Consider the following 27,343-nt stretch of genomic DNA (forward strand, 5'->3'; position numbering starts at 1 on the left):
AAAGCTGAAAAGAGCCACACCTGATGAGGTTGTAGGAATCAATCAATCAAGCTGTGCCTCCTGTAATCAGTAGACACACACAAAGAGTATTTTCCAAGTTTCATTCCATTTCTAGTATTATTTCTACTATAAATTTAGTCTTCACTAATTACTTTCCTCAAATGTATAATTAGGGGTGTTAAGTCTGAAAAGGATGCAAAGTGATATTTTTCTGTTTTCACCTATTATACAATTTCATTAGAACTAAAGCTGAGTGGAAAATACAAAGATGGGGGAAAATGTTTATTCAAATGGAAGGGGAGACTGTGATGCCCAGGTTTCTTTGAATGTATTCCCTAATGGTTAATTAGTTTGACCTCAGATATCATAATGTGTTCATTGCTTGCGCTATTTGGCATCATTGACAAAAATTAAAATAGAACTGTAGCTGATTAGAACAAAAATAGCCCAAGTGGTTGTATGCCCCAAACATGTTTTCTGTTTGTATGTATTCAAAAGTGAGCGAGTACCACAGGAGTCATGAAATGGTAGGGGAAGCACATTATCCCTCCATGTTTCTTTCTAGTCCTGCAGTGCTATGCACCTAAGTTGGACAAGTGTTTTTATTTTTAATCCCCCAAGAACAACTGACACCAATGAAACACTGTTTACATGAAGATTTCTTTGTTACAAGGGATCCAGAATATAAATAAAAAGATACCCTTTGTTGGTAGTAGATTGTATCCCATACAAATCTACCAATTTCTCTCCTCCTCCACCACCATCACCACCGCTGCTCCTTCCTTCCTTCCTTCCTTCCTTCCTTCCTTCCTTCCTTCCTTCCTTCCTTCTGTCCATCTCATTTTTGGCATTGTAAGTCTTTGTTGTAAGCACAACTGCCATTCCGAAGAGGAAATGTCCCTGATCTGACAAAGATTGCAGTGTGAAGCAGAAGCTGTCTTAATAAATCACTCTGAAAAATGCCTTACTTTCCTGGCAGGCTATTGTCTTCATATTAGTAATGCACAAAATCAGGGGGTTTTTTTGTCCCCTTTTGTGCAAAATGATGTCAAATGCATTTTTCTTTTTTCTTCTGTGGATTGCATTGTAAAAATGTATTGATTTCTAATTACGTAGTGTCATAGAATTAAAGGAGGGGCTGCCAAGACCATTTAGTTCATGCCTTATATACACATACAAGTAAAGCACCCTTTTACCTCCAAGAAGAGGAATACATCCCTCTCCAAAGCAATTCCATTCACACCTGAACAGCTTTTAGCTTCAGCCAGCATTTTTAATGTTTAGCATTCCATACAACATTTGTTCTTTTAATTTCAATCTATTGGTTCAAGCTGTAGTTTCCATAAAACAAGCTTTTCCATAGATGCATAAACATATAGGTAATACAATGCAGCCTTGACTGACCCCTTGCTAAATCAAAACTGTCCTAGCCCTAACCTCCTGTTTCCAGTATACCAGGACAATAACATGGTTGTTGTTTTTTTTTAATTACAGCGGTTTTCAATCAAACGTCTTGCTATAATTTTAAAGCATAGGGTGATTTTCTTCTGAAATTCTTTGATGTGTCCCTTATTCCAAGTATGTTAGCAATATGATTCCGAGTGTCTCTTCCTTTCCTGAACCCACCTGAGACAATGCATCCTCATTCCATATATGTGTCTTGAAATACTTTAATTCTACATTTTATTATAATATATTTTAATATTTACTTTTTATATGTTTGTAATTGCATTTCCATAGGTCCTTTTTACATGTACAAGGGCAAACAAATTGAAATTGAATCCAAACAAGACAGAGATACTCCTGGTCAGTCAAAAGGCCAAGTAGGGCATAGGGTTACAGCCTGTGTTGGATGGGTTTACACTCCCCCTGAAGACGCAGGTTTGCAGCTTGGGTGTGATCCTGGACTCATCGCTGAACCTGGAACCCCAGGTTTTAGCAGTTTTTTTTAATTGTTTTATTGGTTTTTTCCCACTCCCACCCTCCCCTCCTTGTACATGCCATTTATACATCAAACTACAGAAGTTACATTTGAAATATCAGTCTCAGTCTTAATTTTTCTGCTCCACATCCTAACACATTCTCTAAATAATTCCGAACTGGTTCCCACATCCTCTTAGTTATTGTAACCTTTTCAATTTTATCTATATTATTCCATTTGCGATTTGTTATTTCCACATTTAACATATTCACTATATAGTTATACCAATTAATCAGCGTCCATTTTGTTTTGTCTTTCCAACCCCTCACTAAAACAATTTGTGCACAAGCGATTAATTTGTCAACCATTTTTTCCTTTTGTATATTCTTCACTCCTGCTATTCGTGCATGTAGTATATTTCTATTAATTATTACTATTTGTAAGTTTAACATTCTATTGATTTCCCCTTCAATCCTTTTCCAGTATTCTTGCACTTGATCACATTCCCATATCATATGATTAAACACCCCTCTTTGTTCACAGCCATGCCAACACCTATCCTTTATCCCTGGTACAAAGCGTGAAAGTTGTGCAGGAGTTCTGTACCATTTTTGTAACATTTTCCTTCTTGCTTCCCTTAATACATTATATTTTTCTTTTGCTATATTACTTATTTCCCTTTGGATGTCTTCCCTCTCAATTTCCATATCCAATCTCCATGTTTGGAAAATTTCCTCTGTTATTTCTTCTTTTACTGTTATAATTTGGTCGTACAGATCTCCTGCCACTTTCTTCTCCCCTCTCAAACATTTCCTAATCACCTTCTCAAATGGACTATCCTGTTCTCTAATTTTCCCCCTCCGTCTAAAAATTTCCTGTCTTATAGCCCAGCTTTGAATCCAATTCCCTGACCCTATCCAATTCTGAATTTCTTTTTGTTCTATGGGGTTTCCATCCTCTGTATATAGATCCTCTACTAACCTTTTCCCTCTGCTTTCAATCAGTCTCAATGTTCTGCCTATCATTTCATCATTATTATAATTCATTTGCCATATAGTTGCCATCTTATTCTCATTACCTGGATTTAACTTCTTCTTTCTTTTTTTCCACACTTTTACTGTTTCTTTAAAGGGTTCCTTAAGTTCTGTTTCCTCTCTCCTCTTCCATTCCCTAAATATTATTTCTTTTCCTTTAATATTATTTATTATCTTCTCCATATTTACCCATTTTTTTTTCCGTATACTGTATTTCCAGCAATCTTTGGATTTGAAATGCATCATGATAAACTTCCAGACTTGGGATCCCCCAGCCTCCCTCTTCTTCTTTTGCATTTAAACATTCATCCCTTATTCTGGGTCTTTTCCCGCCAACTGCCCATATTCTTATTCTTCTGTCCCATGTCTTTAATGTTTTCCTCTCTACTGTGTTTGGTAAGGTTTGGAGTAAATATAATAATTTCGGTATTATGAACATTTTCAATGCCCTTATTCTGTCCACTCTTGTTAATGTTTTCCCTTCCCTGTTCTTAAGTTGCTTCTCTATTACTTTCCACTTTTGTTTGTAATTCCCCTTAACTATACTCTTTGGATTTTTGTATACCCATATTCCTAAATATTTTAGCTTTTTTGATCCTAATTTTAATCCTGATATTTTCCTAATCTCCAATTGTTCTTTTGGTGGGGTGTTAATACATAGTATCTCTGACTTTTTGATGTTAACAAATAATCCAGATATATTCTTAAACTCTTCTAATTTTTTTATCATATCTTTTATCATGATTAATGGTTGATTTGTAATAATCATTGCATCATCAGCAAAGAGATTCAGCTTTATTTCTTCCTTTTCCCCTCCCTCCTTTTCTATTTTATATCCTGTCCACTTGGTGCTATTCCTAATACTTTCAGCTAGTATTTCTATCGCTATTACAAATAAAGTGGGGGATAATGGACATCCTTGTTTTGTACCATTTAAAATGGGTATCTCTCCTGTCCTTCTGTCGTTAACCCTTACTCTTGCCTTGCAGTTACTATATAGTTGCTGCAATGTTTTACAAAAGTTTTCCCCCATATTCAACTGTTGATATACATTTAATAGAAATTTATGATTGACATTATCAAAGGCTTTGTAAACATCCAATTTAAGAATTCCAATTTTTTCCTTATTCAAATTTGCATGATTCATTGCGATTACCACATTTTTTATTGGATCCCCAATTTTTCTTCCCTTCACAAATCCATATTGATCTTCTTTAATTATTTTTGGCATTATTGTTTCCAATCTTTTTGCTAAATTTTTTGTAAATATTTTGTAATCCTGATTACATAGACTAATAGGCCTGTATGACCCTGGTTCTGTTAAATCTCTTCCCTTTTTTGGTATAGTAATAATTTCTGATACCTTCCAGGTTTGTGGGACTTTTTGCTTAGTGTATATTTCATTAAACAACTCTGTTAAATGTGGTACCAATTCTTCAATATATGCTTTATAATATTCCGCTGGGAATCCATCTGGCCCTGGTGACTTAGCTCCCTTTAACCCTTTAATTACCCCTAATATTTCCTCTTGTGTTATTGGTTGATTTAATAACTCTCTGTCTTCCTCTGCAATTTTTTCTCTAATGTTTAAGTTCCCTTGTACTACCCTCTCCTCCTTATATAAATCTTTATAATATTTTGCCATTACCTCCCTAATTTTACTTTGCTCCTCTTGTTCTTTCCCTTTTTCATCTTTCAATTTCTTTACCCAGGTTTTTTCCTTTTTCTTTTTCAAATAGTAAGCCATCCTCTTCATTGATTTTATATTCCAACTTTGGGAATAACTTTTAACATATAAATACTTATTCATTATATTCATTTCCTCAAAAGCTTCTAATTGTTTTCTCTTCTCTTTTAATTCTATCCAGATCTTTCTATCCCTAGTTCTTTTATGTCTGTCCTGCAAGACTTCTATTTCTTTTAGTATCTTATCTTGTTCATTCCTCCATCTCCTTCTGAGATTTGCCTCTAAACTTATACAGTGACCCCTTATCACAGCCTTGCTTGCATCCCAAATTATATCTTTAGTTACTTGTCCATTATCATTGGTCTCAAAATACTTGATTATTTCTTTCCTTATCATTTCATATTCTTGCTCTCTACTGTTTAAAATTGTATTATATCTCCAGGTTCTTTCTTTTCTCTCTACTTCTAATTTTACTTTTACTCTTAATGGTGCATGATCTGACAAATATATTGGAAGTGTTTTTGCCTCTAGAATCAATGATTGGTTTGTATTTTTCCCCAAAATATAATCTATTTTACTATATGTATCATGTCTTCCTGAATAAGTCCATCTATTGTTCTCTGATTCCCCTTCTAATAGGTCCTGCATGTTGTATTCTCTTATATTTAATTTCCTATTATTATTTTGCCTTGTTGACACTAATTCCAAATTGTAATCTCCTGCACAAAACAATTCCCCTTCTGCAAACTTATCCACCTTTCTAAATACTTGTTTTATGTACCTTTTTTGGTTTTTGTTTGGGGCATATATACAAACCAAAGTCATTCTAATTTTCCCTATGTTTCCTTTTATCATTACCCACCCCCCCCCCCCTGAATCCCTTTTTACTTTTTCCACCTGGAAATCTAATGTGTTTTTAATTAAAATAGCCACACCACGTGATCTATTTGAACCTCGAGATTCATAAATTTGACCCAAAATCCTGTCATTAAATAGTGGAGTACTATCCCGCAATCTTTTATGTGATTCTTGTAAAAATAGAACATCCACCTTGTTATCTTTCACCATTTTCATCAGTCTTGCTTTTCGGTTTTGAGCAGATAAGCCATTGCAATGATGTGAGACAATTACAAACTGAGCCATAACAAGATATTGTTTACAATTACCCTCCTGTAGTTCCTTTTCCCTGTTTGCTTGTGTCCCCCTCCCCCTCCCCCAATCCCCTCAGAGTCCGGTCTTCTTCCTCTCCCTCTCAGAGGAAGACCTGAAAGAGAATTCCATCTGTTCTCTTCCATCCCAGACTCCCCTGGTGGCTGTGTTGCCCTTCTCCAGCTCCCCCCTCCTGCAAGTTCTTAAACCCCATTTATCACAGTTCTATTATTTTTAGGATGCTTCTTTCTTATATCCCCACAGTGGATCTTGTTTCCATTCTTTTTGGTTCTTCTCTAAGCTTTTGTCGTTTCAGTTCTCGAATTTCTTTCTCGTATTCCCGTAGTTGCTGCAGATTCATTGCCTTCAGATCTCTTAAAGATTTTTTCTCTTGTCTCTGATTCTCTTCCTTGTCCTTCGCATCTCCAATAACAAATAATGTTTGAGGTGAGCATAACTCTGTCAGTCCAGCTCCTTCTGTATCTCTCGTCTCCGAATCTGTTATCTGTCCAGCTGTCTTGTAAATGTCCTTGACATTTTTACTCCTTTCCTTTCTCCGTGTGGAACTCTGAGCTTCTTCTTCTTTATCTGATTCCTCCGTTCCATCCAATGCTCCTCCCTCTGTAACCAGTCTTAGTTTCCTGAGCATTTTCCTTCCACTGTCCAAATTAAAGGCTTTATAAAGTTTACTGTTCTTATAGACGATCAAAGTTGCTGGAAACGCCCAGGTGTAGCGTTGGCCCTTGTTTTGTAAGGTACTTGTAATTTCCCTCATTTCAGCCCTTTTGCTCAATGTCTCTGGTGATAAATCCAAGAGTGGCCAAACTTTTTTACCAGCAAAGTTCAAGTCCTTGAATTTTTTAAGCTTCCGAAAAACCTGTTCCTTATCTGACTCTTTCGTGAATTTAATTAAAATGTCCTTGGGTGTATTTTTTCCTCTATAAGCCCAATGCACTCTCTCTATCTGCTCTGATGAAATTTGAGCCAATGTCTGTAACCATATAACAATATCCTCTTTCAAACTCTCCTTGATTTGGAAATCTTCCCCTCCACCTCCTCTCAAACGTATGTTTGCACGTCTGGAACGATCTGCCAGGTCAGCAATTTTGTCTAGGAGTTGTTGATTCGCATACTTTAATTGAAGTATCTCCTCTTTTTGTTTCTTAGTCTCCTCTGCCACCTCCTTGATCATTCCCTCGTATTTTTCCACCCTGCCCTCGATGAGTTCGAGCCGGGAACTCATCACTTTAATTTGCTCCTTTATTTCATTATTTCCTTCTCTTACGCTATCAGTACTTATTTTAAGCTCTTGCAGATTTTTCATGATTCTGTCCAATTTATCTCCCCACTCTGCTCTCTCCACTCTCTCCGCCATCACGAAAACTTACTTTCAGTTTTCTCAGTCACCTCAGTCGGTGAGTTTGTTATTTTAGAGATTTATAGCTCCAGGCACGTCACACCGCAACCTCTTCGGCTTCCCTTTCAGTCCGGGTCCAGGTTGAGGAGAAATTTATGGATTTATAGTCTTTTTAGGCTTTTTTAAAGCTTTTACTGCTTTGCAGTCAGGGAGCTGTATCAGGCGCGTCTATCCGAGCTGACGCATCCCACAGCTCATCCCAGAAAAGATAAGCTCCCCAGCAGTGACCAGGGGAGCATTTGCACAGTTAAAACTTGTGTGCCAGCTGCGCCCATACCTTGGGAAGTCTGACTTGGCCACGGTAGTCCACTCTCTGGTTACATCCCGTATAGGCTACTGCAATGCTCTCTATGTGGGGCTGCCCTTGAAAACTGTTTGGAAGCTTCATTTGGTCCAATGGACAGCAGCCAAGTTGTTAACAGGAGCGGCACTCAGGAAGCGCACAACTACTCTGTTGTGCCAGCTCCACTGGCTGCCAGTTTGCTACCGGGCATAATTCAAAGTGCTGGCTTTAGCCTTTAAAGCCCTAAACGGTTCTGGCCCAGTTTACCTGTCCGAACACATCTCTTCCTATGAATCCTCTAGGTGTTTAAGATCATATGGAGAGGTCCTGCTTTTGGTCCTGCCTTCTTCACATATCCAATTGGTAGGAACGAGAGACAGAGCCTTCTCAGCAGTGCCCCCCCCCCCCGGCTATGGAACACCCTCCCTAGGGACATTAGAACATCCCCTCCCTCCTAACATTTCAAAAGAGACTTAAAACCTGGCTATTTGAGCAGACATTTGCAGATGCAGTATAACTGATTAATTGAGACTCATGGAATGACAAGACGATGTGATGGAAAATGATTTTAACGATGAGACGCTAAGAATTGTATGTTATGGTTTTAACTGTTAATTGTTTATTGTTTTTATATGGTTATATTATATTAATTGTTTTTGACTGTATTTTATCTTGTGGGGCATTGATTGCCAAATGTAAACCACCTCGAGTCGCCTCCGGGCTGTGAGGGGCAGTATACAAATATAGTAAATAAATAATGTACTGCTGTTTTCAGTGGGCAGAAGAGCCAGCCCAGAAAAAAAAAATGTTTCAATTTATATACTTAAACTTGAAGTTGCAGATTGGGTTAATACCAGTATTTTTTTAAAGGTAACCTTGATGAAATGAATTTTCTACACTTCACTGTCCTATGGCATATAATAATGTGATAGCTGTTTTTTTTCCTTTTCTTTTTTTGCATTAATACAGCATTAATTCAGATTTGGGGGGGGGGTCTGAATGGAAAGAATATTTAAAACATAATCTTAAAATGGTACATACACACAAACAAGTAAGTGTATGTAACTAAACTGATGAGAAGAATGCTGAAGTGATTAGAGCTAATGAAGTTTGGGGCATATTCTGTACAAATATCCCATATTTTTGTGTACAGAGGACATTTTATAAACAGCAAAAAAAGGCCTGGTTTTGCCTTAGATTATTGTTTTATGAGCAAAAAATCCCCCTGTAATTGTATAAAATTCACAGATGTTCAGTTTGCATAAAAAACAGAAATATATGTGCAGGACATACTATTTCTACATTGAAGTAATATTTTCTACTTCTAAAATGCTGTTGTCTGTTGAGAAATATATTTTTGTGCACAACAATTATGTATGAATTTTGCACAGAATAAGTCCCAAATTGCAATCAGTCTTTGAAAACAGTATATTCTTGAATACTTTTGCACGGTATGAGGAAAACTGCAGAAATTATTTACTGCTTCCTTTAAGAAGAAACTTTGTGAAGGATAACACCCTTGCCCACTAGCTGCTGCCAAATGCTGGCCATGCCATAGCTTGTGAACTTTCTTTGTAAACAAGGGGGACAAGGAATGCAGAATTGTGATGCAATAATAAGATATTCAAGAGCTTTGTTGGCTTCTTCTTGGCATCTAATTGGCCACTATGGAAAACAGGATGCTGGATTAGGCAGACCCTTTGTCCAATCCAACAATATTTTCTTTGTGTCCTTTTCTTTCTTTTGGAAAGTGTGCCTCAAATATGAATGTGTAGGAAAGTGTTCTGTATGTCATTTGGGAATCACTGACATAAGGTGATGTTCACTTTAAATTCCAAATCTTTTATTTGGTTCATGCTGTTAGCTCTTTGGAAGAGTGGCTATAAATTTCTCTGTGTATGAACTCTGTCAAGAGTAGTGATTACTATAGGCTCTTCTACTGTGTGAAAGGTATTGAAGCTGTGTTTGAGGCTTAGGAAACATCACTGCAGGAATCCTTTGCAAAATCCTCACAAGTGATCAAAAATTCCAGCACATGAACAAGGTTGGGGAAGGGGTTGCCTATTGTAGTGTGGAGCTTTAATTAAAAACCATTCCTTGTTTCCAATCCAATTTGGGAACAAATCCCCAAAAAGAATATATATATATATATATATATATATATATATATACAGGCTTATTTCCCCCTCTACAATGCTCGGTGATGTATTCAATTCTGAGCTGAACAAAGAAGCTTAGAAATTGAAAATCTAGTCAGAATAAAGCATGTAAGATAAATAATAATAATAATAAAAAGCTTTTGGTGCTTAATTCCAGCTGTCTCCCAACAACTGGAGCTGCTGATAAGATACCTATTCAGAGTAATGATGCATAATTGAACAATAACCCAGGCCACAGAAGCAATAGGAAGGGATTTTTTTTTGGTTGTGTCAGGAGTGACTTGAGAAACTGCAAGTCGCTTCTGGTGTGAGAGAATTGGCTGTCTGCAAGGACGTTGCCCAGGGGATGCCCAGATGATTTGATGTTTTTATCATCCTTGTGGGAGGCTTCTCTCATGTCCCCACATGAGGAGATGGAGCTGATAGAGGGAGCTCATCCGCCTCTCCCCGGATTTGAACCTGTGACCTGTCAGACTTCAGTCCTGCCGGCACAGGGTTTTAACCCACTGCGCCACCGGGGGCTCCATAGGGAGGGATGCCATTCTTGAACAGGAAAGTGTGGTAAATCTCAAGCTCTATTAATGTTTGGAGCCATTTTCCCCAAGAATATATTTATCATGCCAAAATTAGCAAAAATGCTATGAACAGAACAGTGAAAGCAAGAAACAGTCTTAAAAGGCATCAATGTATTTTGGTCATGTAAGTAGCACTAATCCCAAAGTTACTGCATGCCCTCAAGTTTATGTTGACATCAATTTCCATTGCAAAGAGGAACAAAGGAAGCTACCTTGTACCAAATCAGAATGTTGCCCCATCTTTTCAACTCAAAGGCCTCATATGCTGTTCGTTGGAGGCCAAGTAATCCCAGTCCCCTACATACATACATTGTGAATATGGGAAAGAACATGATGCAAGGTTGTCTTTAGCTTATTATTTGTTAAAATCTCTTGGAACACTTGTCCTTCCACACTGCTTCTCTTTCTGACTGGGACTGCTGGCATCTGACAAATATGCACACTATTTATTTCTGCTTCTGCTCTTCAACAATTGCACAATCTGACTGTCTGAAACTGTTTTTATTCTGGCAGCAGTTCAATTGTTATATTGACCATACAACAATCTGGGATTTGACTGTAATTAGAGCAGAAAATGTTTGCAAACTGCATCATTGTGATCATACAGGAAAACATTCTAGTTGCTGAAAACTTCTGATCTAAAACTTCTTCCTCACCACCATGGTAAATCCAGTCTTTCAAGAAGTTGCTTCTACTTAAGGATCAATTTGCTCTGTGGTACAAATGTTCCTGAAATCCCTAATGAATTGTGGTAGATAAAAAAAGCCAGCGCTATGTAGATGATATTTGGTTTTGTGTTGATGAATTACTGAGATTCAGTGTAGAAATCATATAAGAAATTATTAAGATTATGCTGGCAGTAAAGATACTCATGTTTTATTATGTGCTGAGTCTTGCTTTGCATTTTATGTGGGGGTAAATTAGACTGCAGGGCTGTTTATTCTTGTTTTATGAAGGCCATTTCCCACTCAGTGCTAAAGCCTCTTATTCCTTTACCCTGTCATGATTTCCTCCCCATCCCCATCAATTTATTTCACCAATGTGGATTCACCATGTGTGTCAAAGCCATGGAACAAATGTTAAGTACAGGAGCCAACATTTCCCTCTGTATTGGGATAAAACCTGTCACAGAATGATCTCAAGCAACAGGAAGACAGATTTTGTGAGATCTCATCATCAGATTAAAACACATCTCTCTGCTGCAAATAATTTTTTTTCAGCTGCCTTGCACAAATATTTTATTGAATAGCTTATTTTTTTCCTCTTTGGTGAAACTGTTTGCCTTGACAAGTTCATCACGGTCTGTCTAGCAGAAGATTATTTATACAAAATGTTTGGAGAGGCAACACATTATCATGAAAGAACAGCAAAAGAGCCTGAAATTAATGTAAGTTTACAAATGAAGACTGAACTAATGTTACTTCATTAATAAGAAATGAAATTACTAGTTTATTTTGGAGAAAGATATTGGAGGAGGGGATTAGTAGTGACCATGGTGCATACTCTACCTACTGGCTAATAGTTGGTGGCCATCCCGCTTGATGCACTACTAGTTGACATAGGGCATGTCCACATGGCCAAAGTAAAATGGATTCACTGCTCAGCTGCTGCATAGAGCCTAGACTAGGCATGGTCTAGGCTCCCTCAGGGTGTTTGGATTTCAACTCTCACAAGTCATAACAGCCGGGGAGTTTGAGAGTTGAAGTTTCAAAATACTTGGAGGGCCGAGGTTTCCCCATGTCTGGTCTAGGCAGACAATACACAAGTCACAGTAGAAGTTGTTAATATGGGTGAAGGGAACATGGGATTTAGTCTGAAGCTTCTAGGAAGTTCCACAGTCATCCTGGCATTTCAGGCATGTGGGCAGTTGGACTGGACTGGATCTTAGCTTTCCTCACTTCCAATAGACTTGGAATTGCTCTGATGCCAGTAATTGCCCAAGAAGAGCTCTTTGGGGCCCTCTGGTTATGCAAATGTGCAAACAGGCCAGGGATGCACTGTTGTTATTGATACATCAATAAAGTAGCTCTGTGTCAGAGACTTGCTGGTGACATTACTTCTGATGATATCACAACAGGGCACTCTGCCATGTGACCGAAATGTGACATTGCCAGCAAGCCTGGATGGAAGAGGACAGGGAGCTGATTTTTGATAGTGATTCAAGCTGTGATGGCAGTGGCCCCAAGACACCCTTGTCCTTTTGAACAGCCAAAGGGTTATATCAGTGCAATTACAGATGCCTTTCATCCAGAATAATTGCATAAGTGTAGATATGGCCATAATGTCGAAGCACTGGATGGAAGAGGACACCGGGAAAAGCACTCCTTTGAATTGCTTTCCATGTCACACTTCTATCAATGTGGCATTATAATACATCACATTATCTTTTTGTACAGTGTCTTATGGTTTGTTGGCTGAATGGTTGTATATTAGCTTTAATTCAATTAAGGCCCTTGAAATCTGTTATAAAGTGGGAGGAGGGAGAAAAGAAGAATGCCCCTCTTCTTGTACCATTTTATTTTTGCACTGGGAAACTGTTAAGTGCTTAATCCTTTTTTGCATAGTGGTTTTATGCTTTTAAGAGGATTACATTATTAAGAGTTTAATTATTCATTATTCTGTGTTTTGCCAATTGGTAGTGAAAAAGGGTCTTTTTTAAAAAAAGGAGAAAAGAATTAGTTTTATCCCATCTTTACTGCCATGCTCCATCCACTCTTCCCTGTAGGGTACCATGTTTTGCAAGGGAGCAGTTGAAAGGCTGCCATCCTGAAGTTGAAGCTACTGATTGTCAGAGACAGAATTCTTTGCTGTGTAGTGACAGCACACTAGGACAGTCACGCAGCAGTCTGGTGAAGACAGCTTGGTTTCTGTTGCTGCCGACAGATTATTAACAATAATCGACAGCAAGTTTCTCGACCTCATCACAAAAGGTAGAGAGGTCACTTCACAGAATGGTTCTGGGGGATTATTATGGGATTTCCATTTTTATCATCTACAATATTTCTTTTATGCTTCCTATATTTACTTTAGAGCAGGTTAAAGTATGAAACTCCTAGAGAGACATTTTTGGATGTTTTCTGCCCCTTATCCCAGATTGTAACACTGACCACTAAATTACAACCCTCATATATAAGAGGTGCAGAAACCATGACTGAACTTTATTGACATTTTCTTCTAGTACTTACAGTACAACACTGGTTACTTTGTTCTAAATGACAGAAAACCTGAGGTGAGATTTCCTACACTGAGCAAAATTTTCTTTAACAGTTGCACTTGGTTCCTTAGCATCTAGTGACAGACCAAACTTTTTTTAAAGCTAGACTTTGGCTTCGATCTGAGTCTCGGTGTCTACATTTCAGTGGTCATTTGGAATATATTTGCACAGTTAAAACTAGTGGACCAGTTTCACCTGTTCTTGGGTATGTTAAATTTGGCTACTGTGATCCGTCTCTTGATAAAACCCATTTGAATTATGATTAGTTCCTTTTTATATCTTAAGACTTTTTCTGGAGGGCTTTCTCTCAGTCCCATCACTATCACATTTGGAGATGACATGGAACAGAGCCTTGTAAGTGGTTACTCCCAGGTTATGTCAGGTAGAAGTTCCTCCCAAATGAAATTTACTTGCCCCCTTCTCTACTCTTTTTTCACCTGCAAGCAGGCCTTTGGTTTTGAAATTGTGAAGCAGAAAAGTATTTTCATTGTTGTGTACTGTCTTTTTCTTTTTAAATCATGTTATAAATGTGTTTTAAATTGTTTAACTAGGTACTGATTTAAAAAGCAATTACTTTTTATTTTTAAAATTTAGAAACAAGATTTCAGCTAAACATGTTTTTTTACAAAAATGCAAAACTCCCTGGATTCTTTCCTGAGAGAGAGTTTTGATATAAAAGAAAGACAGAAAGAATTGGCAGAAAAGATGGGGCCACATGCACACACTGACCTAGTTCCTCCATCTCCCTAATTCCATTCCCTTAGGCCCCTGACTTCCCATGTTGAGCAGGGAAGTCCATAAAGACATTATACTTCTATTTACCTGAATGTGAACTGCATGGACTATGCTGTTAGGAAGCAGGATTGTTTGCCTCTTCACAAGAGTAAAATGTTTTTTTTTTAAATGGCTGGCAGTAGGTGGCAGTGAACAGAATACATTTTTAGAATGTACACAATTTTTGTGCAAACTCATTTTTGTGAAAATGTTATAAAATTACAGAAGTCATTACAAAACTTTCAAGTTTGCCCAGCCAAAAGAAGATGATTTCTTTTCATTCTTCTGGATAAGAATGTCACAAGAAAAAGTCAATATTCCTATCTGTATCCGCTATATCATCTTCATATAGTTTCTGACTCCAGTGAATGGAAGTAATCATTTTGGTTCTAGACCCATGAGCCCGGCAAGTTGGAGCCATGCCCTGACCATACATGGAACAGAGGAGTAGACAGGGTCTCTATTGAATCCAATTTATGCTGGTAGTTTTCAGTACCCAAATATGGGAATACTGTTGTTTTCTTTACCAGCTTGACCTATCAGGAGCATTCACTCTCTTCTCTTTATCTGTTTTCTCACTACCTGAAGCCCTATTTCCTTTAACCTGTTCTTCTTTATATCAGTGCTGCCTGGGTCTAGGTATTGCTGTCCTTTCCCCCTACCTACCATGTCACTGGGTCTCTAGGATTTCTAAGCCATCATTTGCATGAATCAACTTCACCAGGACCCACAAGAAAAGACAAATACAATAGTTTGGATAACCAAAGGCCATAACTTACTTGTTGCTTACAATGAAAACAGAGTTGGCAGCCATGCATGGGTTCTGGGTTATGAATCGGAAAGCCCACTGCTGACTGATGCCGCTACACAACAGTAGGGGTTTCTGGCAGTGAGCTGACCAGTTTTGCCCTGGAACACCAGTACTGCCACACCCCTATGCCACCAGGACACTCTCCCCTCACCAATAAATTGGAGATACACAAACTGGATCCAAGGTCCATGCCACAAGCCCCAATTTGTGAAATTGTATTGTTATATGCAGTTATTGTTCTATCTCAGTTATTGTTTTATTGCATGTAACAATAAAATTTCAGGGTGGGCGGGAGGGAACAGCTAAGAGATGCCTGCCCCCCCCCCCCCCCAGTGCTAGCCTGCCCCTGCTTTCATCCATGCGAGCAAAGTATGACCCATGCACAGCCAATCAGGGTGCAGGCCAGAACAAGCCCCTGATTGGCTGCCTAGTAGAGTGTAACAAATTACACAGGTTGCAACGGCTCCTGGGAAGTAAACCTCCCCCAATGAGGGGATGGTGGGTGGGATGTGTTAGTCAGGCAAGGCATTTCTTTACCCAGTCTCTCTTTTTTCAAGATGCTTCTTATAGCAGCTTTGTGCTTTACTTAAGCACAAAGTTATGATAATGTGGTAAGGGTTGTGGTGATGAGGCCCCCAACAATCTCTTAAAACCACATTGATAGCCCTGGCATTTCACTGTTCCAACAACAAGGGTTCATGCAACTAGTTATTGCTAAGCTTATATACTGACACTACATCGGAAATCCCTTTTAATTAAAACTATTCTGCTTCACATCTAAGACCTATAATTGCTTTTGGTAAAAACTTGTATAAAATCTTCATGCTAGGTGTGCAAGATGGTTGATACAGTATTGTGCCAAGAAGGCTGGGCCTTTTTCTCTATTCCCGAATATGAAAGCCTGGGGAGCAAAAAGATAGGCCATTGCCACAGTAGAAATGTCAGGGACATTGAGACTTTGGAAGCATAAGAAGGATGTCAAAAGAGGAGCGAAAATTTGTGAATTTGTCAACTGTGCAGGGCTATTTTGGAAGCAACCATGGCAGATTTATGGTTTCAGGTGGAAACAATTTAAAGAAGGTCATTTTGAGTGAGTTTTGCTTGGAGGTTTTTTGATTGATTTGGACCAGAAATTCAAAGTGAAGCTGGAACAAGGAAACACACATAGATCAGAATGATTGGAAGACTGAGATAAGCTCTTGTAAACCTAAATCACGATTGATTTATTCCTAATCTGGGGGTAGGGGAGGAAAGACCAAGAGCATACCATTGATTTATAATGGTTAAGTTCTGGGAAATGCTGTGTTGAAATTGTAATTTTACCATACAATAGAGTTTCTAGATCACTATTATCTGGATGTATGCATGCTGTGATTCTGAAGACGGGAAGCAAAAAAAATATTTTGTGCAAGTGTATGTCTTAATTTTTTTAAAAGGAAGTTATTTAGTCTTTTAGTTATGAAGATGTTCTTTAAAGTGTGCTGGACTACTTGATTCATTGTTAAGGCTGTTGCTTTGCTGTCAGAGAACTTTATATCTGACTGGGTTTGCTTTAGTGACTTTTTGGCAGGTATAACTATAGGAGCAATTCACTTTTTTAGAAGCCTAAAAAAAAGGACAGTGTATGTGTCACCCAATTGAAAGGCCTGGCAGTTGCTTCAAGACAGCCAAAATAATATTATTTAACAAAACGTTTTGTGAATCTATGGAATTCCATGAATAGCCTGGAAGTCACTGATTCTGAATATTTTTACAACGGGATTGGACAAATACACAGAAGACAGATGGAACAATAGTTTTTCATCAATTTCAGCTCAAAACATTTTTTCTGCCTCAAGCAGTGCATCAAATAACACCTTCTCTCTCCTGATCATGGTGCACAGATAGGATGGCCAGAAGGAGAAAGGGAACAAGATTTCTGTATTTTCACATGGAACTCTGGGTTTTAGCATGTTATATCTCCTGAAATTCTTTCGGTTACACCATTATTAAAAATTCAGAATCCTTCTCCTATTTTGCATTTCAAAACTCTATGTATAGTACCCAAGGTCAAGCAAGATGAAGATTTGTTTTGTTGTTATTTCTGTTGTTGTTCAGAAAACCCTTGAAATACATCTCCCAATCCCAGGAGATAAACACAGTAAAAACAATTTGAATTAATAATAATTCTTGTCCTTGCTTGACACCCTACTTGGTGGATGCCTCCTGCTGCTTTATGTAAGACTGGTCTTGATTTCTAAATGGAAACATGTTTGGAGGCTGAAACAGCATACCTCTGATTGTTGGAGGTTCAGGACAAACAACATAAGTCTCTTGCTTTTCTGGCCTGACTTTGACTTTCTCAGAGATCAACTTTTGAACATTATTTTTTTACGTATTAGATTAATGTTGATTCCAATCCATCAAGCCTCTGGCTATATCCTTATGTGGTGGTATTGTCCACTTTAACCCTTAGCTAAAATGTATTGCCTTAGTATATTCTTATTAATCACAGAAAAAATTATGATAATTGAATATTGTGCCAGATATCCAGAGCAAAAATGCTTGGGATTATTCCTTGAGGAATTAAAAGCTATTCATTGATTAACACTGCAAATCTAGGCATGCCTGTTATAAAGTCAAGTCACTTCTATCAAATTCAGTAGAAATTAGATCCGGGTAAGAATATTTCATTATCAGGATGCAAATCTTAATTTATTTCATTCTCACCTAAGGTGAAGAAAGTTTTCTCACAGCTATGTGAAGTAACATGGTTTTGTGATTTCTTCTTTTATTTTTCAAAGGTGTGTGTAAGTGTAGGTATATGGAATAGACTCCACAGTTGTTTCGCTCTTTCTCTGGCATTGTGCTACAAATCTCAGATCAGCTAAATTTAACAATAAGTCATAACAGTAATTTAGATTGAAATTCTAAATATACGTACCTGGGGATATGTTATATTGAATGAAGTGGAGTCTGTTTCTGTGTAGATATGCATCACTTTACTTGGTTCAAACCAAGAGAGTGTGGTGGACATTATGCAAACTTGAATATGTTGTTAGATTGTAAGTCCCAGTACCTTTAAATAGCATTCCTATTAGTGAGGCATGTTGGTAACTAGAATCCAGCAATATTTGGAGGGTCCAAATCATTCTCACCTCAGTTTTACAGATGTATGTTATATTATTATATGCATTCTGCATATTCCAGGAGGGTCATGTGAAATAACTAGGCCAACACTTTATGTAGACGTTTTAATACTTATTCTTGACACCACATACAATTTTAATAGATTTATGACAATATTTTCCCCCTTTTAAACATAGTACCAGAAACCAGACTACTTTATTTCTGTATATAATAATAGGATCTATCCATGAAATTAAATTCCTGAAGCAGCATGTGTGTCTTTTTTGGAGGAGGGGCATGTGAAATAACTAGGCTGACACTTTGTTCAATTATAGTTGTAAATAGAGCTTGTGGTGTCTTGTTGTAATGCTGACAATAAATTTAAGTAATGCAATTGACTTTCAGTCACGAGGAAAATCATAGCATTTTTCAGGGTGTTGAAAGGACTTTGTTTAAAAAAACGAAATCCCCATTTGAGTAACAGCACTTACATAGCAATAGAAATCCTTCCAATTATGTTGGTGGTTATGATGAATGTTCAAAGATTTATATAATTAATGGTATATATCTGTTCACAAATATACTTGCTATTTCTTCTAGACTTTTAATAGGATGTGTCATCCCATGTATGATGGTCACATTTAACATTCTGAATATATTTGTTGAATAATGTTAGACACATAAACTTCTCAAGGTATCTAGAAGTCCTAACACAATTGGGACAGTCAGGATATGTTCAGTCACATCCTTGAACAACAAAGCACAACTCTGGAGGAGAGAATTTTAGTTACATGTGGAGCGCCGCCAACATTTGTTTGGCAGTGGTAGGGTTTTTTCTCCAGTTCAGCCATTGAGCCACCCTAGATGTTGTAGTTCAGAGTGCTGACAGAGTTGCTACTCCTAGTAGCAGAGGGGAAAGGTCTCCTCAGGAGTCAGAAGGAGAACAGCAGCGTCAGCGCATTAGAGAACTCATCATGGCTCCAAGTGATACTGATATGTTTCCTGGCTTCTCAGATTACGACATGGGGAATGAGGAAGTGAGCAGAGGTGTAAAAAGGGCTGCTCGTGAGCCGGAGTCTGAGGGGGAATTGCAAAGGAAGCGTATTCGGGAAATACTTAGTGCACCAACCGATGAAGATGACTTCCTGGGTTTTGAAGGGAGTTCTGGGTCTGGAAGTGGGTCTGGAGGGGGAGGAATTGGATTGGACCCGTGTGCAAAACATAAGGGACATCTGTAACCAGCCCACCTCTAGTGAGGAGTTTGAGGTGTTCACTGGGGATTGGCAGCCAGGTGATTCCTGGCAGAATCTGAACCCTGATAGTAACTAATTGGCAGAGGTGGAGGGATTGGCACTCAGCTGCAGACTTGGGAGCAGGTGATAGCGATGATGAGAGGGTGGGGAGCTCATCAAGCTCTGACAATGAGCTTTGAGATATAAGGGGGTTCTGTTGGCACATCTAGTTGCAGGAAGCAAAGTGTCTTTATTGGACTTAATTCTTTGTGCTGCCAATTCTCACCCTTGGGTCCTGGGCTTCAGCCTCGTGTGTTCCTGAATCTCTGTTTCTCACAGCGTTCCAGCTTTGTTCTACTTCGGATTGACCACGGACCGGTTTGACTACGCTCTGGCTTTTCTGGACTTTGTTTACTAATATCTTTGTGACTGAAACATTTCTTAGTTTTGAAACTGTGTTTTTCATTGACTGTATTTTTGCTATATCCTGATTTTTAAGCAGTTTGCTTCACTTTTTGTTTAAAGCGGATTATAAGGCAGCGCTATAATCTGATTATATTTTTGTTTATTGAAACTACTTCTTTTTGGTGCCAAATCACTCACAGGACCTTCTGCACTGCTGTTAAGTGCATTTTGGTCCTTTTGTTTTCAATAAAGCTGTGTTTGAACCTTTATTTTGTGTCTGGCATTGTTTACAAGCATCTGGGTCTTGACACTAGAAGTAATTCTTTGAGGTGTGATGGGAGCCATCACACTAAAAAAAACCCCGTTGCTGCCAGCAAAAAACGTAAGTGTGAAGAGGTCCAAAGTCAGAGATTTGCATTGTTAATAAAACAGCCCTTTAGTACTCAACTCCCTTGTCTGGTGTCATCATTTTCTAATTGCTAAGCAAACATATTGTACCACCTAGCAAATTGTTTTTTTCTTAAATTTTAAGGGAATTTTAAGAATAATTTGATACTGCATTAGGCTACTGTGAGTGAGTTTGGTTTTGCAATGTCTAATTTTCACAGCTCTACTAAAACTCTGCTTTACAATGCCATGGCTTCTGTGCATATTCTCAACTCTTTCTCTCCCCCCACCCCACCGACAAAAGTCATTCACTGAAACAGGAAACATTATGCAGGTATATGGAGAGGAGAAGAGTTTTCACCATTCACTGCCTGTTTGTCTCTAGGGAAAGGAAAACCAATAAAGATGTATGCCTTCTTACAAGGCTGAGATGCTCTCAAGTGCTCACCATTAGGTAAGGCTGCCTTGCCATCATGTGATAGTCAAGGCTGAGAGATTGTTGTATGGTGGATGCTGGAAACTGGTTTGAACATCTTCTCTAGAGGGAGGCATTCTGTGTGATACTATTGAATATTGAAATTGTAATATGTACTTAGACATTTCATTAGCCATTTCTCTGCTATTGCATGGCTAAGAGATTGACAAATAAAGAAATACTTCCCACAGAGATCCACTTGCCATGATGTGTCAAAGGACTGTGTTTTTCCATAGCCTCCATTAGATATAGAGACTCACACCTGGCAGAGGAATTTATTTTTTTGCAAAAAGAGAGTGGGAGGGTACTGGGGAAAGTAGAGAAATCTAGAGATTCAATTTTGAAACTCACACATGGAATCCAGGCACCAAGGTAACTTTGAAAAATCCCTTTGGAGACAAGGTATTCCCGGAGGAGAAAAGTTAAATCCTATATTGTAGTCCAGATAGTGAATGCTTCTATCAAAGTTATTCTAAGCTGTGGAAACACATAGCACTGAAAGGCTGAATAAGTCTGCATTCATATTACAACATATAGAATAGGAGGAAGCATAAGAAGCAAAACTGATTGTTGGTTAAACCAATGGGATGTTTGTCAGAAGCGATTTTGATAAACTAAACCAACCAGAGGCTTATTATTAACAACAAGACTACATTTCGGATGTGTCTTACAGATCTTTTCAACCACATATACACAAGCTAAAAGTAGACCTTCGCAAATATATAATCAAAAGTTTAAAGGACATTAAAGGATATAATAATTATGGATGAGAATAACATTTACTGCCAACGTGAGTAATGCATGAATAAGAATACAAACATTAAAAGCTGAACAGAATCAGTCAAAATGAAAATATGCATGGAGCATTACCAAAAGTAATTTTACAAATACAGGAACCCTACTTCTTAATGTGACAAAGAAAATCAGTATAAAATAAGCGAAGTTCATAATAATTTGCAATCTCTGGTAGAACAAAGAAACTCCATCTGGATGCAAAACCACCTTCCCAATCTCACCTTTACTCAAAACCATTTGCACTAAGCTGCAGTATGAGGAAACATCAGCTGTGTCAGCCAATTTACACTAGAGAAAAAATCCACTTAAAATCCAATTTCTGCCTCCTGCAGAATTCTGGGGTTTGTTGTTTTGGGAAGAGCTTTTAACAGCCTCACTAAACTATGAACCCCAGAATTCTGCAGGAGGCAGAAACTGGATTTAAAGTGGATTCATTCCCTAGTGGATTGGGTTGGTTTGGAAGTGTTCACTTCTTAAAAAGTGATGATGCAAAAGTCAACTTTACTGTGAAATGTGTTGTGACATATGATGCTTGGGAAAAGGAAGCAGGAAATATATTTGTTTGTGCAGGCCCGTAACCAGGATTTTGATTCGGGGGGGGGGGGGAGGGGGGCTGAGTTTGATTTTTCTGGGGGGGGGGGGCTGAGTCTGAGTGAAAGAGGGTCTACCCTAGCAAACCTTTTGTATTGTTACCCCAATACCCCCATGCATATTGAGCATGGTGATCAGATCATGATATGAATAAACATAACAATTTAAATAATGTACCAGTAAGGCCTTTTCACAGACCACCATGAGAATTTTTTTTGGGGGGGAGGGTGAAGCCCCCAAAGCACCCCCCCCCCCCGGCTACATGCCTGGTTTGTGGGGAAGATGGTGTACAGAATTGTGAATTACATTTTGAAAATGCTCAGTACACTGGCCACTAGTGTTTGTTTATATCCTACATCTATATTGTTATAATAATACTATTTTAAAACTGCTTTTTTGTTCTCAGATTTTTTGGCAAGGAAGCAGGTTTTCTTTTTTTTAAAAAAAAGGGGGGGGGGAGAGAATAAAACATGGTAAGTTTGAAATTCCTTGGTACAGAACAGCGACCGATTAATTCTGATGTATTTTTAGTTATGTTCCATTAAATATGTACAATGATGTGTCTCTAGTATTGGTGAGATGGAAAAGTAGAGTATAATTAAGAGATGAAAGAATGCCTCCTTCTGAATGGTGGCTGTATAAGTAGTCCTGGTGACATAAAATGTCTAATTCTAACCCTCAGAGCTATATTTTAGAGTGAATGTACCCTAGAGCCTGGGAAGTCAGCCTTCCTGGCTGGAGAAAGAAAAAAATCTTTAAGTGTTTTTTTAGTGTCTCAGCAGGTAGCTGTACATTAAATGTAATGCTGTAAGACAACAGAAGACAAAGGCCAGTTGTGGAGCATGCTATCATTTCCTGACAAATGTGCACAGGAAAAACAATAAATGCTTTAGATGGTATACGGTTTTAAATATTTCTGGTTTAAATATGTCAGCTTATGGTCTCTTGCTTTTTTCAATTGCATGATCATGGTATAAGCTATCTCTTCAACAGAAAGAAAAATGCCACCAATCTCAGTTAATGACAGCCGTTGTCTCTGATTCTTTGAAGAGACTGTATGTATTTCAGCCTTCCCTTTGGAATTTTCCAAATCTTTTTTTAAAAAAAACTGTGTGTAAAAAACTTTGAATGTAGAATCATTGAATCATAAATTCTTTATTCTATGACTCTATGGATTGGAAGAGATGACAAGGGCCATCCAATTCAACTGCTTGCCATACAGGAACAACAATCAAGCCAACAGCCATGCAGACTCTGTTTAAAAATTTCCAATGCAACATATTCTACTACAAAACTGCTCTTACTGTCAGGAAATTCTTCCTAATATTTAGATGACCCCCCCCCCTTCAATTTGAATCCATAGCATCAGAAAACAAGCTTATCCCCTCCTCAATGGAACATCCTTTCAAATATTTAAAAATGGCTGTAATGTTACCTCTTAGCCTTCTATTCTCCAAGCTGAACGGACAGAGCTCCTTAAAGCAATCCTTGTAATACTTGGCTTTCAGACCTTTGATCATTTTGATTGCTCTTCTCTGGACAGATGCCAGATTGTCAATAGTTTCTTGAATTGTTGTGGCCAGAACTGGACACACTATTCCAGGTGTGATCTGACCAAAGCAGAATACAGGCAGTCCCTAAGTTATGAACAAGATAGGTTCTATAGGTGTGATCTTAATTTGAATTTATATGTAAGTCGGAACAGGTACAGGTAAATGTTTAAGTACCAATCCAGATATTGATATAAAAAGATATATAGATAAACTTTGGATAGAATAGGGAAGGGTGAATCAGGTTTGCTTTATTGTCTGTGCCCCTGTTTAGAAGATTTTCCCTCCCTTTCTCTCCCTGTGATAATTGGATTTTGAAAAAAAACTTGTTGTGGCAACAAGGTCTGGTGATAAAGCTTCAGTGGAAACACCTTTGCCCATGATAACTGTGAATTTCCTTTCCAAGGGGTAGATTTCTCTCGCTTCCTGTTGTCTCACAGGCCAGTGTGGAAAGGGCCTCAAGACTTCTAGATCCCACTTTTCCAAATCTTTCAGCTGGATATCATGGACCACGAGGAAGCTAGGCAAAAACACACAGGAGGAAAAATCCTGGGATTCTTTTTCTAAACTTGTAAAAAAAGGCATACAAATAAATCGTTCAGATGGACTCTGCAAAAAAAAAAAAGACTTCTAGATCCCTTTCATATGTACTGCTTTCAAGCCACATGTCACCCATTCCAGATCTCTACATGTGAGTGTAGTACTATGCATTTCTTCCTGTTAGTTTAACCCAGCTCTCTATTCTGTTAAGTTTGTTTTGGGTTCTGATCCTGTCATCTGGAGTATTAGCTATCCCTTCCAAGCATGCCCTCTTGCTCAACTATTTGTTGACAAATAATATGAATAAGTCTACCAGTGGCATGAAAAACAGATCTGTTATCATCTGGAAGACTTTGGAATGTATGTACCACTCTATTGGATCCACATCCATCCTGCTTAACAAGTCTGCCTTTTTGCTCAACTCTCTTTTGATGTGATCTGCCTTTAGAGAAAGAAGACATGCCTGGGCTTAGATTATGAGAGAGCTTGCTTCTGCCATGAGCAACTTGGCATGGGTCTTCTATTCATGATTTATGTGTGATTTTGCTGTCATGTTGTCAGTTTAGTTCATAACTGATACATTTTGGACTGAGAGTTAACCTTATTGCTTTCAGTTCCAGACAGTTTATACTGTGGGGCAGGTCTTGCTGATTCCACCTTTCCTGGATATATTTGGAATGATTTTGAATTTGATTTTAATTGAATGTCTTAATATTTAATGTTTTAATTGTAATTGTTATTTATAAATTTGTTTGATGACATTAAATGGTTGCCTGTTGTGAAGCTGCCCTGAGTCCCCCCTTGGGAGAGAGAAGGACGGGATACAAATATGCAAAATAAATAAATCAATAAATTGTAATCTTCCCCCACTCCCACACTTCTAAGGCTAATATCTTTCTTGACTTGAATCTCAGGAGGATTCCAAATGAATTGCCCCTTCAGGATGGTTGGTGACAGCCATCATTACAGAGATACTTGGATTTGCCTGAGAATTTAAAAGCGCACATGGTTTTCCTTGCATAATTTGCTTTTTATGTGTTAGGTATTGATTTTTTGCCATTTATTTGATGTGACTTGCTTTGAGTATCCTCAGGGGTAAGAAAAATGGTATATAAATGCAATAAATAAATAAATAAATAAATAAATAAATAAATAAATAAATTTTGATATAGAAGCTGTAACATCCTGACATGAAATCACGTCTACAGTAAAAACTCTAGCATACTCTTTCCTGGCAGGACAATAATAGCAGACAATCCTCAACAGAGGATGGGAAACTGAATTGTAGAGTTCTGTATTGAAAATCTTGCCCCTGGTCAACAAATCAAAGAAACTTTTTGAGAATCTTTCTGAGAAAAGATGGACTGGGATTTGCCGCCATGCTTCAATCAAATCCCAAATCTCACAAAAATCCTGTGACCATAATGTCTCCAGAATGTTTTGAGAGTCTCCATTCTGAATGTGTATTTCCTACAAACCAGTTGAATTGCTTCTGATCCAAAATGGGTGTTTACAATTTATTCTTTTTTGGGAACAAGGAAAAATATAGAATAAGAGCCTTTTAATCTTTGAAAAAAATGGATGGACCCCATTTCAATCAGGTGTTCTTTGACTTCCAGCATCAAATGATATTTCTGTATATTTCTTGATCTTTAGGATGAAATGGAGAAATTGTGGGGACAGTGAAGAAAATTTGTTAAATAATAATTCTTCTTTGATCAACTGTGATGTCTTTCCCAATACAGAAGAATGACTGCAGTTTTCCTCCCACTTTTAGTAAAGACAATCAGGACTAAGACAAATTTTGCTTGCTGGAAAAGACATTGCTGCAGTTAGTATTGCTGCAGTTAGTATCCGCTGCTGGAGTTAGTACCTAGATTCAGATCACTTCTGCCTACCAAATCTGATGTCCCAGGGGCAAAAGGAGTTATAATTATATCTGTATGAATAAAAGGAGAACTGTGCCTATGTGGAAGCTAGCACCTTCTTATCTTTTGTTTCTAGTATCAGAAGATACCCAAAAAGTTAGCCACCAATAAATGGTACCATTGTGCTTAGAGGTATTTTAAAAATGTGTGTTTTGTAGTAACAGGATTTAGACATATTGTGGCAGATTTAGCACATTCTTCCTTCACCACTTTCATGAAAACTACACAAAAAAGAATATATGGGGTTTCATCTATACTGCCATTTAATCCAATTTCTGAATCCAGATTATCTGCTTTGAACTGGGTTATAAGGTAATGTAGACTCATATAATCCTATTAAAAGCAGATAATCTGATTTCAGAAACTGGAGTATAATGCATTGTAGATCCAGCCTGCAGAAGAAGAACTGGCTAAAGAAAAGACTCTTCCTTTCCCTGTGAAAGATCAAGTTGTTGTTTTTAAAACAGGGGAGATCCAGTAATCCATTTCAAGATATTTTCTCCTCCATTGCACTGGAAAAAGAAAAGCTTACAAGTAGTACATGCCTGGCTATAAATGCTAAATTCAGCAGCTGTAAAAAAAAAAGGCTGTGTGCCTGGTATCAGCATATTTCAAATGAAATTGTAATATCAATTGAGCTTTTAACGATGGTTTTCTTAGTTTATTGATATGGTCTCAGGGCAGAGTGCATACATAAGGTGAAAAACTAATATGCCTTGAGATTTGAGGTATGTTGAATAGGCATCAAACAGCATTTACATTTCAGTAACCTTTCTTTTTATAAATCCATTCAAGGAAACAGAAGACTGAGTTACACTTTCAGATTAGTGTTGATGCATGGCCTGCTGCACATGCTGACTTTCCATGCCATGCTGGCCCATAGTTTATTGTGACATTGTTATGTGATTTTCAGCTTCTTCAAGAACCGTGGGATCAGATCCTGGTGTATCAAGCTTCCCTGAAGGCCAGATGTGGCATAGATGGGTTGAAGGAAAAATCAAAGATTTCATTCTTAATAGCATAAAGTACTGACATACTACAACTGTGAATACATTTATTGCATTTTGACTGCTATTCAAGAATATCATACCAGCTACTGATTAGTTTAGAAAGAGTCCAGCTAGCATCCAATCCTTGATTGGTTCAGGGCTTCATCTGACATCATTGCTGGTTGGTCCTTGCCATATCGGGAAATTTTAATAAGTTGTCATCAGATCATTTTGAATATTGTGTTGGTTTATTGATCCACCCATGAGAGGGGCATGACTGGATAAGAATGTGGTGGGGGAATTGATAATAGGCTGAAAT

Source organism: Anolis sagrei, chromosome 3 (assembly GCF_037176765.1).
Source record: "Anolis sagrei isolate rAnoSag1 chromosome 3, rAnoSag1.mat, whole genome shotgun sequence".
Lineage (NCBI taxonomy): Eukaryota > Metazoa > Chordata > Lepidosauria > Squamata > Dactyloidae > Anolis > Anolis sagrei.